At 44.2% G+C, this 15,177-nt stretch overlaps 1 long non-coding RNA gene across 1 annotated transcript in view; it reads right to left on the reverse strand.

Annotated features, from left to right (window-relative positions):
* LOC115475522 overlaps positions 1–15,177 on the reverse strand; it is a 599,851-nt gene that overhangs the window by 328,621 nt on the left and 256,053 nt on the right. Inside the window, exon 3 of the long non-coding RNA XR_003943059.1 lies at positions 176–253. This is a non-coding gene — a long non-coding RNA (uncharacterized LOC115475522). The remainder of the gene's footprint in view (positions 1–175; positions 254–15,177) is intronic.

Here is a 15,177-nt window from a genome sequence, read left to right on the forward strand (position 1 = left end):
TCCTTTATCTGGCGTCACTGCTCCTTTCTGCGTGCCATCTGTGTATTTTACTTGCATGAGCCAAACTGGCCTTTCTCAGGATGTTACTCAAGTATATTTTTTGCCTGTATGTAACCAAAAACTCTAGCCAAAAGCAATAAGAAAGCAAAACAATCTTTCAAAAAATTGTTCTTACCGTTCTCAGCCTTTCCTTGCTAACGCTTTTCCAAGTAAACTGAAATCTGTAGCAGAATCCACCATCATTGGCATCGCACTGCAAAAGAAGAGGCAAAGAGTGATGAGTACAATGGTCTCAGCAGCGACACAACCCACTGAGAAGCTTGAGATATTTGTAATTTAGGATTAAAAAAATATGGGGGGGGGGGACAAGATATTTTGAAGCCTGTAGTATCTTACATACTGCACACACAAAAAAATATACCCTTGGGGAAATGATCATTTTAAGGGTGTTTAGGGCCAATGTTATACAAGTTCCAAGAATGTACTAAGTGAAGAGTAGAGAGGGGAGCAATTCTCAGTGCAGAGCCAACGAGAGACAAAGCCGGAACCGGGACAAACAACACCCAGGCCCCCGCCACTGCTCCCCCCTTGTGCCCCCCCCCCCCCCCATGATCTGCTTACTTGTTTGTCCTGTGTGCTGGGACATTAACTCTGCTCTGCCGCACAGGTATTTCTTCCTGCCGTATCCCCTCCCATGTTTATGAAAACAGGAAGTATTTCACACGGGAGGCAGGAAGAAGGACCTGTGGCCGGCAGAGTTAACGCGATAACTCAGCACTGTGGGACACAGGAGGAGCAGGACTCAGGAGACCAATCTCAGACATGCCGGTGCCAGGCGAGCCCCCCTTGGAGGCCAGGCCCTGGGGAATCTTGCATTCCTGCCTCCCCTCTCAGTGGCCCTGTCTCAGTATAGAATTCTCCTCTGTTTTCCCGGTAAATGCCTCATCAGACATCATAGCAACTGATAGACTTTAAACTCTTTGACTACTAAGATTTGACAAACGTATCTATTCCTTTGTTGGAGGAACAGTTGGCCTGGATTTGGGTACAGGTTCACTTGTACGTAATAGGTATAATTGGATACTTGTATAATCTAGGTGCCCACATTATGCATGTTATCTATTTATAATATTATTATTTATGTGCATAAATGCTAGCATGCCACCTAAGCCCTATACTGCAAATACCCGCTTAACTTACAAAGCGCATTTGCAAGAGACGGAACATGGATGGGACATAGGCGGGGCTCCCACTTACACATGTAGCCTACAGCATGCTGTAAATTACATGCATGCCTGCCATACTTAGGGCTAGATTCAATACCTGGAGCCAAAACAAATGGCGCTAAAAAAAAAAAAGCACCATTCTATAAGTCGTGCTTAAAGTTAGGTGCGGTTTATATAATAGTTCTTAAGCCTGGGAATCATGCCTAGCCATCTGCACCAACTGAAACGTGGTGCAAATGTACGAGCCTACATTAGGCACATACCCCTGTTATTCTATAACAACACACGTTATTTTTAGGAACACTCTTGGACCTTGGATGGAGGACAGGGAGCAGAAAAGGTGGTGGACCTGGAGGATGAAGAAGGAGAGTTGCTGGATGATATTGGAGGGGTGGGGGTCAGGAGAGCTGCTGGACTCATATGGGGGGGTCTGGTAATATGACTGAGGGTGCGGCTTGGATCGGGCACAAACTCAAGTCATACACACCAAGGTTGCAAGCAAAAAGGAAAAGACTTATTTGACACAGCATATGCCCCTTGTTACTTCACAGACTTATGTCTTCACACATTCACTCTGAAGACTTAACCTTGAGCCACAATGCTTCCCTGATCCTCTCAGGTATTGCGGCTCAACTTAGAATGGAGTTCTCTCCCTCTTTGTCCTGTACTGCCAGAGAGCTTTTGACTCTAGCCTGGCCTGAACCCCGCCCCTCTGAATCTGCCTCAGCAGACTAGCAACACCTGTTGTAAGGTGACTAAGCTGCACCAGTGAGGGAGTGTTTCTAAGAAAACCCTGTCTTGTACCACTCACTCCCTCATAGGGGGGTCAGGAGAGTTGCTGGACTGGCAGGGGGAGGGAGCAAGAGAAAATCTGGACCTGCAAGTGGTAGAGGGAATGGTGGGGGGAGTCAGGAGAGCTACTGGACTCATGGGGGGGGGGGGGGGTCAGAAGAGATGCTGGACTGGCAGGGTGAGGGGGCAAGAGAAAATCTGGACCCGCAAGGGAGGGGGGAAGATGCCAAACTACCCAAAGGGGGACCCAGAAAGAGAAGGGAGACTTGAGAGATTTGAGACTGTGGGAGATGGAGGGAAGTGGGAGGAGAGATGCTGGATGCACAGAGGTAAGGACACATGCTGCATGTTTATTGTTGCTGGGGGGGGGGGGGGTGAGAGGGAATAGAAGGGAAAGAGAGAGATGCTACCCTGCATGGGTTTGGAGGAGAGAGATGCTGGACTCATGGAAGGAGTGTGGAGAGGAATGAGATAAAGAGATACTGGACCACATGGGAAGAATAGGAAAAATGCTGGGCCATGTTGGGTGGGGAGGGCATAGAGAAAGAAGAAGCTGGACATGAGGAGGGACAGGGACACAGAAGGGAGATGGTGGGCATGGGGGGAGAATAGGGGCAGGGACATAGAGGGGCAATGCTGGTCAGGGAGAGGGTAGAAACACAAGACCAATACCGAACTTGGAGGAAGAGTTAGGGACACAGAAGGGAAATGCTGGACATGGGGGCAGCATAGGGTCAGGGAGACAGGGGTGATGATAAACACAGGGAGGATAAGAGCACAAAGGAGTAATGCTGAACAAGGGGTGTGAAGGGATACAAAATGGAGATGTTGGGCAAGAAAAGGGAGATGCTGAACATGGGGGCAGAATAGAGAAAGGGACACAGATATGGAGAGAGAATAAATGTCATATAATCAGAAGACTCTGGCAAGAAAGTTGAGAAGATCTAAGTAGAAACCACAGATGAGACCAATAGAATTAAAAAAAAATAAATTAAATGACCAGGCAACAAAGGTAGAAAAATAATTTCATTTCCTATTTAGTGATTAGAAAATGTAATTTTTTGGAATGTACAACAGACATGGCCAAGGTCATTGGTAGAAATTTGGGAGGGGACCCCAAAGCTGTGTACCAGGCAGGTTCAGGCAGACTTGGGGTCCCCTCTGGCCAAGAAGTCAGGTAGAACTGCTCTGGTTGCACCCTGCTCCTAATACTATGTCTGACATCAATCAACTATGCCTTACTTCAACTTGAAATGTCAAGCACCCTCGACCTAGTAGATTATACAACACTATTGACCCTGCTTGACAATATGGGAATTAGCTGCACAGTGGCAGCCTGGTTTAATGGCTTTCTAAGGAGTAAATCCTACATGGTAAAAATATCAAACCAACTTTCAGCCTCCTGGATTTCTGACTGCGGGGTACCACAGGGTTCTCCAATATCACCTATACTGTTCAATGTCATGATGGCTCCACTCGGCAAAAAACTAGAACAAGTGGGATTTAATCCATTCATATATGCCGATGATGTCACTATCTATGTACCTTTCAAGAACAACAACAACAACATCATAGAAATATTGGACAAGGTCAAAGGATGTCTGGACCTGATGGAAAAATGGGCCAAAACCTTTAAACTCAACTAAAGATGAAACCAAATTCCTGGTTCTATCCAGCCCACACAACCCAACTTCTTATTAAAACTTCACAATCAACCAACAAACGTACCAAATCGAAACACAACTAAAATTACTAGGAATTATTCTTGATAAACATCTATCTCTAGAAAGCCAAGTATCAGCAATCACAAAGAGTTTCAAAAATCTATGGAAACTGAGAAGGATTAGAGACTACTTTCCCAGACAATCATTTCGCCTAATAGTACAATCACTAATACTATCTCAACTAAACCATTGCAATGCAGCACATGTAGAGTGCAAAGAAACATATTAAAATTGCTCTAGACCGCTCAGACACAGCAGCAAGACTGATGTTCAAAAAACCAAAATACAAAAGAGTAACACCACTACCCAAAAAGCTACACTGGCTCCCAATCAAGGCAAGATTACTTTTCAAAACCAGCACTCTTTATATTCAATATACTGTTTTGCATGTCGCCGGATTACATGCTAGACCTGACTGAACTATCCCCAAGAAACGCCAACCCAGGTACTTGTTACTTCACCTACCAAACTGCAGAAACATTTATACAAATCCATCTACACGGCTGGTTTCAGTTATTTGGGTTCTAAATGGTGGAACTCAATACCCAAGGTCATGAGGAACATTACAAACTATCTCTAATTCAGGAAAGAACTAAAGATCTACCTGTTCAAGAAATTCTATGGTTAACTACATGCAAAACCAATGTTCTACACCACTTTGTAATTATACCGCACTAATGTAACATAGTCTAATTGCAAATTGTAAACCACATCCATCACTGTAATTTCAATCAGTTGCAAATTGTAAGCCACTTTGAAATGAAACTTGCTTTTGGACAACAGTGGGATACAAGCCTGAATGAATGAATGAATGAATGAATAAATAAATAAAATCTGGTATCTTTATATTTTGCACAGAATAGGGGGAAATGCATCTCTTTCTGTTTCTCTGGTGGTGTTCTACATGCAGCAAGGTCTGACCTTCTTGAAGTTTCAGTTTAATTCTGTCTACATATTTGTATTTCTAGTTTGCGGTCACTTATTCTGTATTTGGTAGTTGCGTTCTGTATGTGTGATCAAGGCTAGATATTCTTTTCGCATGAATTTTCTATTTAGTGATCTGTAGTAATTTGGCTTGTTCAGTTTTCCCCAATAGATGTATTAATGTTTTAGGATCCACAGTAATATTTAGGGCATTGCCTTTCTGTAGGTAGGGTCCTTGTTTTGGAAGTTATTGCAGCATGGTAGATTTGCTCTGTGTCCGGAATGACTTTTTTTAATAGAGTAATACAAACTTCACAATATGCCGGTATTGCGAAGGTTTATATTGCAGTTGGCGAAATTACACTGGAATCAGAAGTGTTTCTGTATGGTGAGATTTTTATGGGGAAATTATCTAGCTCTACACCCATTGTTGTGGGGGGGGGGGCAGGGAGTTCTGTGGATGCAGAACTTGTTTAATTTTAATACTGTATAAGGGGAAGCATATGTGTGCTGCTGGGGGTCTGTGTCTCTTTCCTTCACTTATTAAGGCTCTGCTGTCACATAGCTGACAACATGTTTTTAGGAAGGGTGACTGCTGGCTTCTGAGACCAATTTACTGAAATTTCTTTGCTCACAGACACAGAATACGAAAAGACCCTTCGTAAATCAGTTTCTTAAAGAGCTATTCTGATCTGGGAGGGAATTCTGACCTCTCCTTGCCCCCCCCCCCCCAATTTGTTTTTCGCTGCAGACAGTATTGGAGGGGTGGGGAAGGAGAATCGAGAGAGGTTTCGACAGCTGGCTCCTAAGTTTTTAGGCTGGCTCCTAGCTTTAATAAAAAATTGTCAAGGCCTGGTATACAGCTTTATTAAAAATAAGTTAGCTGGGTAGTATGTTATATTAGAATCTGTGTAGATCATATTAACGAACCTAAAAAGAGTAATAGCAAACAAGGAAGCAATGAAGAAATAAAAAAAAGAATCCCACCCTCTTATTTTGGCCTCTCTCTGCTCCAAAATTCTTTTGTTTGTAACAGAAAAGAATGCACACTGCTGAGGAGCAGGGCATTTAAGCAAAGCTCTAGTCTACTCTAAACTAAAATCAGCTCACAGTTAATGCCAACTAATTAGTGAAAATAAGCAAAAGGCAAATATTTTGCTCAGTCAGTATCACTAGAGAACCTCTGTCCAAGAACATACAGAAACTGCTTAATTGCTACCCAAACACAGTTTCCAGATTATCGCAAGCATAATAAGCAGATATGCCAGTGTAAGGCATCATGCTGATGAGGTCACAGCCCCCTCTTGTTTCCTAGTTCAAATAAAGCAAATGCGCCATCCCAGCAGCTCACCATGTCTACCCACAGAAATCAGCTCTGTGGGTGCATCAGCACCTCTAATATTGAGCAAAACTCTTTGACTGTGTCCAGGGAAGGGTAATTTCCATCAGGTTTAACACCCTCAATCATTTTGAAAAGTTGGCTCCTCCGTTTCTACCAGTGAGGTTTTAAACTCAGCCCAGGAGTTTGGGTATTTTGGATTCCTAAAGATGTTATCTGTGCTTCAGAGCTGTCCGAGTGTGTGGGTGGAATGAGCCCCTGAGAGCTACAGAAGAAGGCTACTTCATCTCAATACAGGGTCGGACGTCACTTCGACCCTTTCAATGGTTTTCTCCTATTGAAAGCAAATGCCCGATGCTGTGACATCACTTGTCAAAACCATTTCTGTGCAGGGCATGTGGGGGAGGTGCAAGAAGTCCAAACTATGTTTTACTTATTAATTTTAAGTACATAAGTATTGCCATAATGGGAAAGACCAAAGGTCTATCAAGCCCAGCATCCTGTTTCCAACAGTGGCCAATCCAGGTCACAGATACCTGGCAAGATCCCAAAAAAGTACAAAACATTCTATACAGCTAATCCCAGAAATAGTGGATTCCCCCCAAGTCCATTTAATAATGGTCTATGGACTTTTTCTTAAGGAAGCAGTCCAAACCTTTTTTAAACTCTGCTAAGCTAACCGCCTTTACCACATTCTCTGGCAATGAATTCCAAAGTTTAATTACACGTTGAGTGAAGAAATATTTTCTCCAATTTGTTTTAAATTTACAACATTGTAGCTTCATCGCATGCCCCCTAGTCCTAGTATTTTTGGAAAGCGTAAACAGATGCTTCACATCTATCCGTTCTACTCCACTCATTATTTTATAGACCTCTATCATATTTTATTAAATGTATTTATTGGCATGGCTCTTATCAATATGGACGTGTGGTAACGTGAGCAAGAGTGGGCCTGGAGCAACACAATAGGGGCAGGTAAAAGAAAATACTGTTTATTATAAGTATCAGATAGGGGTCCTGTTCCATTCACAGGTAGGGGAGAGAAAATAAACACAAAACTGTTCTTAGACATAAGTTCTCCAGTGGACTGCTCCTGCAGGGCTTTGTTGTACACTTCCTGTCTCTGGCCTGGTTCCCCAGAGTTACCAATGTAGTCTCTAGCAGTTACTTAGGTCTAAATCCAAAGTTGCAAGGTTCTAAGTTGAACTTGGCTTACCCGAATGTAGCAGTTAAAAACATAGTAACATAGTAGATGACGGCAGAAAAAGAGCTGCACGGTCCATCCAGTCTGCTCATCAAGATAAACTCATATGTGATACTTTTTGTGTATACCTTACCTTGATTTGTATCTGTCATTTTCAGGGCACAGATCGTATAAGTCTGCCCAGCACTATCCCTGCCTCCCAACCACCAGCCCCGCTTCCCACCACCTCCATACATATGTGGTGGAGGCAAATGATGTTGGGCATCACTGCTTTCCTCTGGACCTCCTGAATCTAGCTGTCTGTGTACTGAGCTTTTATACTTCCTGGTCTATGCTTTCCTGGCTCCACCCCACCTGTGTCATTTCCATTGTGGGCGGGACAATGAATTTTAAGGTGGTTTTGACTCTGTGAAAGAGTGTCCTTAAGGGGAAGTGGCTGTGTCCTATAGATTCCCTCACAGGATGCTATACCTCACACTAACATTATATTGGAATGGTATGTCACTAATTTCTATAATTATAATTTCTGGTTGTTGTTTAGCTTATTTTCTTACATTGTACACTTTTCTATACATGCAATGTTTTGCTTGGATGTAATTTGTTTAAAGTTAAAAATAAAAGTTTAAAAAAAAGGGTATGCCAAGGGGTCTCTGCTGCTTTTCCTGTGACTAAAGTGTGACTGAAACTGCAAGAACAATTCAAAAAATTATTGGAAGGGTTTAATAGAGAAGAGAGCAAAAAGGATGGACACTGACAGAGACACAGAGAGGGGCATAATCGAAAGGTAGGGGAACGAGAAGGGTGTATAATGGAATAGCGTATTGTTAATTATGGGAGAGTGTATAGGGAGGGGTAGGAAGAGGGATGTCATAGAAAGGATTAAACAGGGAGCATATCTACAAGTTTTCCTGAGGATGTCCTCGCAGGACATCCCAGCGAAGGGATGGGGAAACCCGTATTATTGAAACAAGATGGGCGTCCATCTTTCGTTTTGATAATACAGTAGGGGATGCCTAAATCGTGAAATTTAGATCGACCTTAGAGATGGTCGTCCCCGATTTTCGGCGATAATGGAAACCGAGGACACCCATCTCAGAAACAACCATATCCAAGCCATTTGGTTGTGGGAGGAGCCAGCATTCATAGTGCACTGGTACCCCTCACATGCCAGGACACCAACCGGGCACTGTAGTGGACTTCAGAAATTGCTCCCAGGTGCACAGCTCCCTTACACTTGTGGTGGAAACTGTGAGCCCTCCAAAACTCACAAAATCCACTGTACCCACATATAGGTGCCCCCATCACCCATAAGGACTATTGTAGTGGTGTACAGTTGGGGGTAGTGGGTTTGGTTTCGGAGGGCTCAGCAGACAAGATAAGGGAGCAACAGTGAGATGTGTACCTGGGAGAATTTATATGATGTCCACAGCAGTGCCCCCTAGGTTGCCCCATTATTTCCTGGGATGTCTGGGGGACCAGGGTGCTGAAAGTGCTGGCCCGTCACACATCCCAATGGCTTGATTTTGTGCATTTTTAACTTATGTTTTTTTGTTTGTTTGTTTTTTTAATGGCCTAAAAAAATAAGCGTGCAAAGCACAAAACCTTGTTGAAAATGGTATTTTCTAAAAAAAAAAAAAAAAAAAAAAAAACCAGACAGACGTTATTTTTGTTTCAAGAATGGTTACATTTCCTATTTGGATTTGAGATGTTTAGTACAAAGCGTCCAAAGTTCGACTTAGACGTCATATTGAAAATGGCCCTCATAGCAGAATTAGGAAAGGTATAGAGAAGGGCGACGAAAATCATAAAGGGGATGGGATGACTTCTCTATGAAGAAAAGCTAAAGCAGCTGGAGCTTTTCAGCTTGGAGAAGAGATGGCTGAAGGGAGATATGATAGAGGTCTATAAAATACTGAGTGAAGTGGAACAGATAGGCATGAATCGCTTGTTTACTCTTTCCAATAATACAAGGACTAGGGGGCACACAATGAAGATACTAAGTAGTAAATTTAAAACAAACCAGAGAAAATATTTCTTCACTCAATGTGTAATTAAACTCTGAAATTCATTGCAAGAGAATTTGGCAAAAGCAGTTTGCTTAGCGGGGTTTTAAAAAAGGTTTGAATAATTTCCTAAAAGTCCATAAGTCATTATTAAGATGGGAAAATCCACTGCTTATTTCTAGGATAAGCAGTATAAAAATCTGTTTTAGTGTTCTGGGATCTTGCCAGGTACTTGTGACCTGGATTGGCCACTAATGGAAACAGGATACTTGCCTTGATGGACCTTTGGTCTGTCCCAGTCCTTATGTAAATTCTCAATCAAAAATAAATGGCTAGCTTTTCAGCTGAAAATCCTAAATGTAATCCAGAAAAACTTGAGTTGTTTCACTAAAGTCAACTGTTTGTGCATCTGGGGTTGCCTGATTAAACCTTTCCAATTTGTGCTGAAAAGCAGCGCTATCCAATTATGGGGGGGGGAATCAGGCGACCCTCAGGGGGAGGAATGCTTGCTTCGGCCTAACCCCTGGTAAGCCTTTCCTCAGCTGAGAGGTGCCCACCTCTACCACCGGCTGCCTTTCAGGTGCTGTGGAGGACTTGCAGCTCATCTGCATATCCTTACAGCCTTCTCCGGGGTGACACCCAGATCCACCCCGATCCACTCAGGGCCTCCGCTCTAGGTGCCGCGCGCGGGGCATTTTTCTCTTTGTATCTAATCTTTTTCCAGTTGCTAAAGTACCTTAATCGTTTATGGCCCCTATTCACATTCTCTTCCTAGCTCTGTCCCTTCCTAATCTTTTCCCTCACCCCCTACCTCTCTCCGCTACAGAAACTCACTTCCCATCCATTGACTTCATCACCTCACCTTCTCTCCTACCCTCTTCCTCCCTCTTGGCTTTTAATCTCTGTCTCTTTCTTCCCTCCATTTTGCCTTCCCCATTCCACCTAAATACCTCTCGCCTTCGACGCCTTCGTGGCCACACCTCTCCTACTCTCCTCCACTCTCTTTTACTCCTTCTCTTACTCTCAGCTGGTGACATCAATCCAAATCCTGGCCCTCCTCACCAACTATTATCCAAACTCTACAGATCTCACCGTGACCTCTCCAACCTCATCTCTATTCCTCTACTCCCCTCCTCTTCTCTGCCCTTCTCTTGCGCCCTATGGAATGCCCGCTCTATCTGTAACAAACTCCCCTATATCCAGGACCTCTTTATCTCGCGTCACCTCCATCTGCTCGCCATAACAGAAACCTGGCTCTGCCCTGATGACTCTGCTTCAGTCGCAGCCCTGTGCCATGGCGGTTATCTATTTTCACATACTCCTCGCCCTGCTGGCCGTGGGGGTGGTGTTGGACTACTTCTCTCTCCCTCCTCCAGATTTCAACCCCTTCTTCCACCTCAATCTCACTGTTTTTCCTCCTTTGAAGTCCACTCTATCCGCCTTTTCTCTCCTCTGCCTCTTCAAATAGCGGTCATTTATCGTCCCCCTGATAAGTCCCTTTCATCCTTTCTCAGTGACTTTGACGCCTGGCTTGCCTTCTTCCATGATCCTTCCTCCCCATCTCTCATCCTTGGCGACTTTAATATTCCTGCTAATGATCCTTCCAACTCTTATATTTCCAAGTTACTCGCTTTAACGTCGTCCTTTAATCTCCAACTATGCTCCACCTCCCCCACTCATCAAAATGGTCACTGTCTTGATCTCATCTTCTCCTCCAACTGTTCACCTTCTAGTTTCCTTGCCTCTGACCATCCCTCCTCTGATCACCATCTTATAACTTTCACACTTAAATCTCCTCCCTCCCAGTCCCGTCCTATCCTATCTAATTTATCTAGGAATCTTCACGATATTGACCCTTCATCTCTATCCTCCCATGTTTCAAACCTCCTCTCTACTGTGGCACCATCCACGTCTGTCAACGAGGCTGTTTCTTCTTACAACAATACTCTATCCTCTGCCTTAGACACTCTTGCACCTTTGATGACCCGCCCTGTAAGGCGTACAAAACCCCAACCTTGGCTGACTTCTAATATCCGCTACCTGCGTTCCTGTACCCGCTCCGCTGAACGCCTCTGGCGGAAATCTCGGGCCCTTGCTGATTTCTTACACTTCATGTTACACTTCATGTTCAAGTTCATGCTGACCTCCTTCCAATCTGCTCTTTTACGTGCCAAACAGGATTATTATATCCAACTGACCAACTCTCTTGGCTCTAACCCTCGACTTGTCTTCACCACATTGAACTCTCTTCTCAAGGTGCCCCCTCCCCCAACTCCCCCTTCATTATCTCCTCAGACCCTTGCTGAATTCTTTCACAGCAAGGTTCAAAAGATAAACCTTGCTTTCTCTACCTCACCACCTCTCCCTCCACTAGTCCGTTCCCCTCTCTCTCCTTCCCCTCATTCCCTTTCCTCCTTTCCTGAAGTTACTATTGAGGAAACTACACTTCTCCTTTCTTCCTCAAAATGTACCACCTGTTCCTCTGATCCCATTCCCACCCACCTTCTTAATGCCATCTCTCCTACTCTTATTCCTTTTATCTGTCACATTCTCAACCTCTCACTTTCCACTGCGACTGTCCCTGCTGCCTTTAAACATGCTGTGGTCACACCTCTCCTTAAGAAGCCTTCACTTGACCCTACTTGTCCCTCTAATTACCGACCCATCTCCCTCCTTCCTTTTCTCTCCAAATTACTTGAGCGTGCTGTTCACCGCCGCTGCCTTGATTTTCTCTCCTCACATGCTATTCTTGACCCATTACAATCTGGTTTTTGCCCTCTCCACTCAACTGAAACTGCGCTTACTAAAGTCTCCAATGACCTATTACTGGCTAAATCCAGAGGTCAATATTCCAACCTCATTCTTCTTGATCTTTCCGCTGCTTTTGACACTGTCGATCACAGCATACTTCTCGATACCCTGTCCTCAGTTGGATTCCAGGGCTCGGTCCTTTCCTGGTTCTCTTCCTACCTCTCCCTCCGCACCTTTAGTGTTCACTCTGGTGGATCCTCTTCTACTTCTATCCCTCTGCCTGTCGGCGTACCTCAGGGTTCTGTTCTTGGTCCCCTCCTCTTTTCTATCTACACTTCTTCCCTTGGTTCATTAATCTCATCCCATGGCTTTTCCTACCATCTCTATGCTGATGACTCCCAAATCTACCTTTCTACCCCTGATATCTCACCTTGCATCCAAACCAAAGTTTCAGCGTGCTTGTCTGACATTGCTGCCTGGATGTCTCAACGCCACCTGAAATTAAATATGACCAAAACCGAGCTTCTCATTTCCCCCCCCCCCCCCCCCAAACCCACCTCCCCGCTCCCCCCGTTTTCTATTTCTGTTGATGGCTCTCTCATTCTCCCTGTCTCCTCAGCTCGAAACCTTGGGGTCATCTTTGACTCTTCTCTCTCCTTCTCTGCTCATATCCAGCAGACCGCCAAGACCTGTCGTTTCTTTCTTTACAACATCCATAAAATCCGCCCCTTTCTTTCCGAGCACTCTACCAAAACCCTCATCCACACCCTTGTCACCTCTCGTTTAGACTACTGCAATCTGCTTCTTGCTGGCCTCCCACTTAGTCACCTCTCCCCTCTCCAGTCGGTTCAAAACTCTGCTGCCCGTCTCATCTTCCGCCAGGGTCGCTTTACTCATACTACCCCTCTCCTCAAGACCCTTCACTGGCTCCCTATCCGTTTTCGCATCCTGTTCAAACTTCTTCTACTAATCTATAAATGTACTCACTCTGCTGCTCCCCAGTATCTCTCCACACTCGTCCTTCCCTACACCCCTTCCCCTGCACTCCGCTTCATGGATAAATCCTTCTTATCTGTTCCCTTCTCCACTACTGCCAACTCCAGACTTCGCGCCTTCTGTCTCGCTGCACCCTACGCCTGGAATAAACTTCCTGAGCCCCTACGTCTTGCCCCATCCTTAGCCACCTTTAAATCTAGACTGAAAGCCCACCTCTTTAACATTGCTTTTGACTCGTAACCACTTGTAACCACTCGCCTCCACTTACCCTCCTCTCTTCCTTCCCGTTCACATTAATTGATTTGATTTGCTTACTTTATTTATTTTTTGTCTATTAGATTGTAAGCTCTTTGAGCAGGGACTGTCTTTCTTCTATGTTTGTGCAGCGCTGCGTATGCCTTGTAGCGCTATAGAAATGCTAAATAGTAGTAGTAGTAGGAATTTAACAAGGTGCAGTAAAAGGTAAACGTTTTCAGCACCTTGATTTACTAAATGAGTCATGCAGAATCTCAGTACCACAGGTTGCTTATTCCCATGCTTAAAAGAATAACCCTGCTTGTGTATAGTATTTACATAGTAATGAGCTGCTTTACATGTATTTACATATTTTGAATTTCATTACTATGTAATATGGGGTGACCTAATTATAACCAAAGTTACAGCCTTTTAACACATGCTAAGGGACAATCATGCAGGTTAGTGCCTTAAAACAGCTTAATCACCCCCTGGGTCTTACACCTAACCCGGGAGCTACCTCTTCCACCAAGCCAAGCCGCATTAGGAACTGAGTGGCCGATGATCAAAGGCAAACGCAGGCACTAGAGGCCATTAGTGCCAGACTAGTACCTGCGTTTGCCAGTGCCCGATGATCAGAGCCGATGAGCGTATGTAATAACGAGCTTGCCAGCTCTGAACACTAATTGCATGCAAATACATGCTAAACAGGGGAATTAATATTCCTCCCTAATGCTCAGCGGACAGTGTGCCAAACAAGGATGCTGCTCCCATGGTAAAAACTCTATGCTAGCTCAGAGCTGGCATTAAGGGTTTGCCAGGGCATTGGGGAGGAATGGAGAAACCCTGTTCAGCATGCATTAGCATGCTTCCAGACCCCTCTACCCACACAAACATACAACACCCCCCCCCCCCAACAATTAAAAAAAAAACCCTGGTGGTCCAGTAAGACCCCTACTAGCCGCCCGCCCACCCAGTGGCTGGCCTGGTGGTCTAGGCCCTTGTGTCGCCTTAGGCTTGACAGGTCTAGGATTTTTTTTTTTTTTTAACAGCCTGGACCTGTCAAACCTCTTCTGTGGGAGGATTGAGCCTAAGCGCTTGCCCAGGCACAATCCTCCTGCAAAAGTCCCCAGATGATCAGAACTAATAATGTGCATACATTTGCATGTTATTAGTGCTGATCATAGGGAACTGAACACTGGGACCTTAGATGGGCAAATTTATCCAGTCCAGGAGGGAAAACTTAAAAACAGAAGTTTAACCAGGGAACTCCAAGAGATAGCTTGTTAAATCTTTGGAAAACAGACCTCAAAATGTGGGTCTGATGATTCAACATGTCCAGGTATAAGAACTGTTCTCTAGTTTGTTTTCTATTATAAACATAAACCAAGGTTTCTCAACCCGATACTTGGATCACACTCAGCCAGTCAGGTTTTCAAGATATCCACTACATGCAAATTTCTCACACATATTCATTGTGGATATCCTGAAAACCTGACTGGCTCAGTGTGACCCAAGGACTGGGTTAAGAACCCCTGGACTAACTTAATACACCTTTTGACTAGCTGTCAGGAACTAACACACTTTTGAAGAGGGTTTTAGCTACAAAAGTCTAAAAACACATCTACCAAAAAGGCATAATATTTTATTATTTGGTTTCAGGATTTCTAAACCCAGTTCTCTGGGAAACACAAGCCAGTCTGATTTGCAAGATATCTACAATTACCATGCATGAGATATGATGTAATGTAATGCTTATACCCTGCACTTTCCCACTCAATAGCAGGTTCAATGCGGCTTACGTAGTATTATCAGGAAACAAAGTAGCAAAGGGTGGATACAGCTGTAATATAATGAATAAAGAGGTGGTCACTTAAGTAAGGATAGGTAAGATGGGCAAGAAAGGAGGAGGGGAAAAGTAGGGGAACAAGGAGGAGGGTGTATAATGGAATAGCGTATTGTTAATTATGGGAGAATGTATAGG

Source organism: Microcaecilia unicolor, chromosome 1 (assembly GCF_901765095.1).
Source record: "Microcaecilia unicolor chromosome 1, aMicUni1.1, whole genome shotgun sequence".
Lineage (NCBI taxonomy): Eukaryota > Metazoa > Chordata > Amphibia > Gymnophiona > Siphonopidae > Microcaecilia > Microcaecilia unicolor.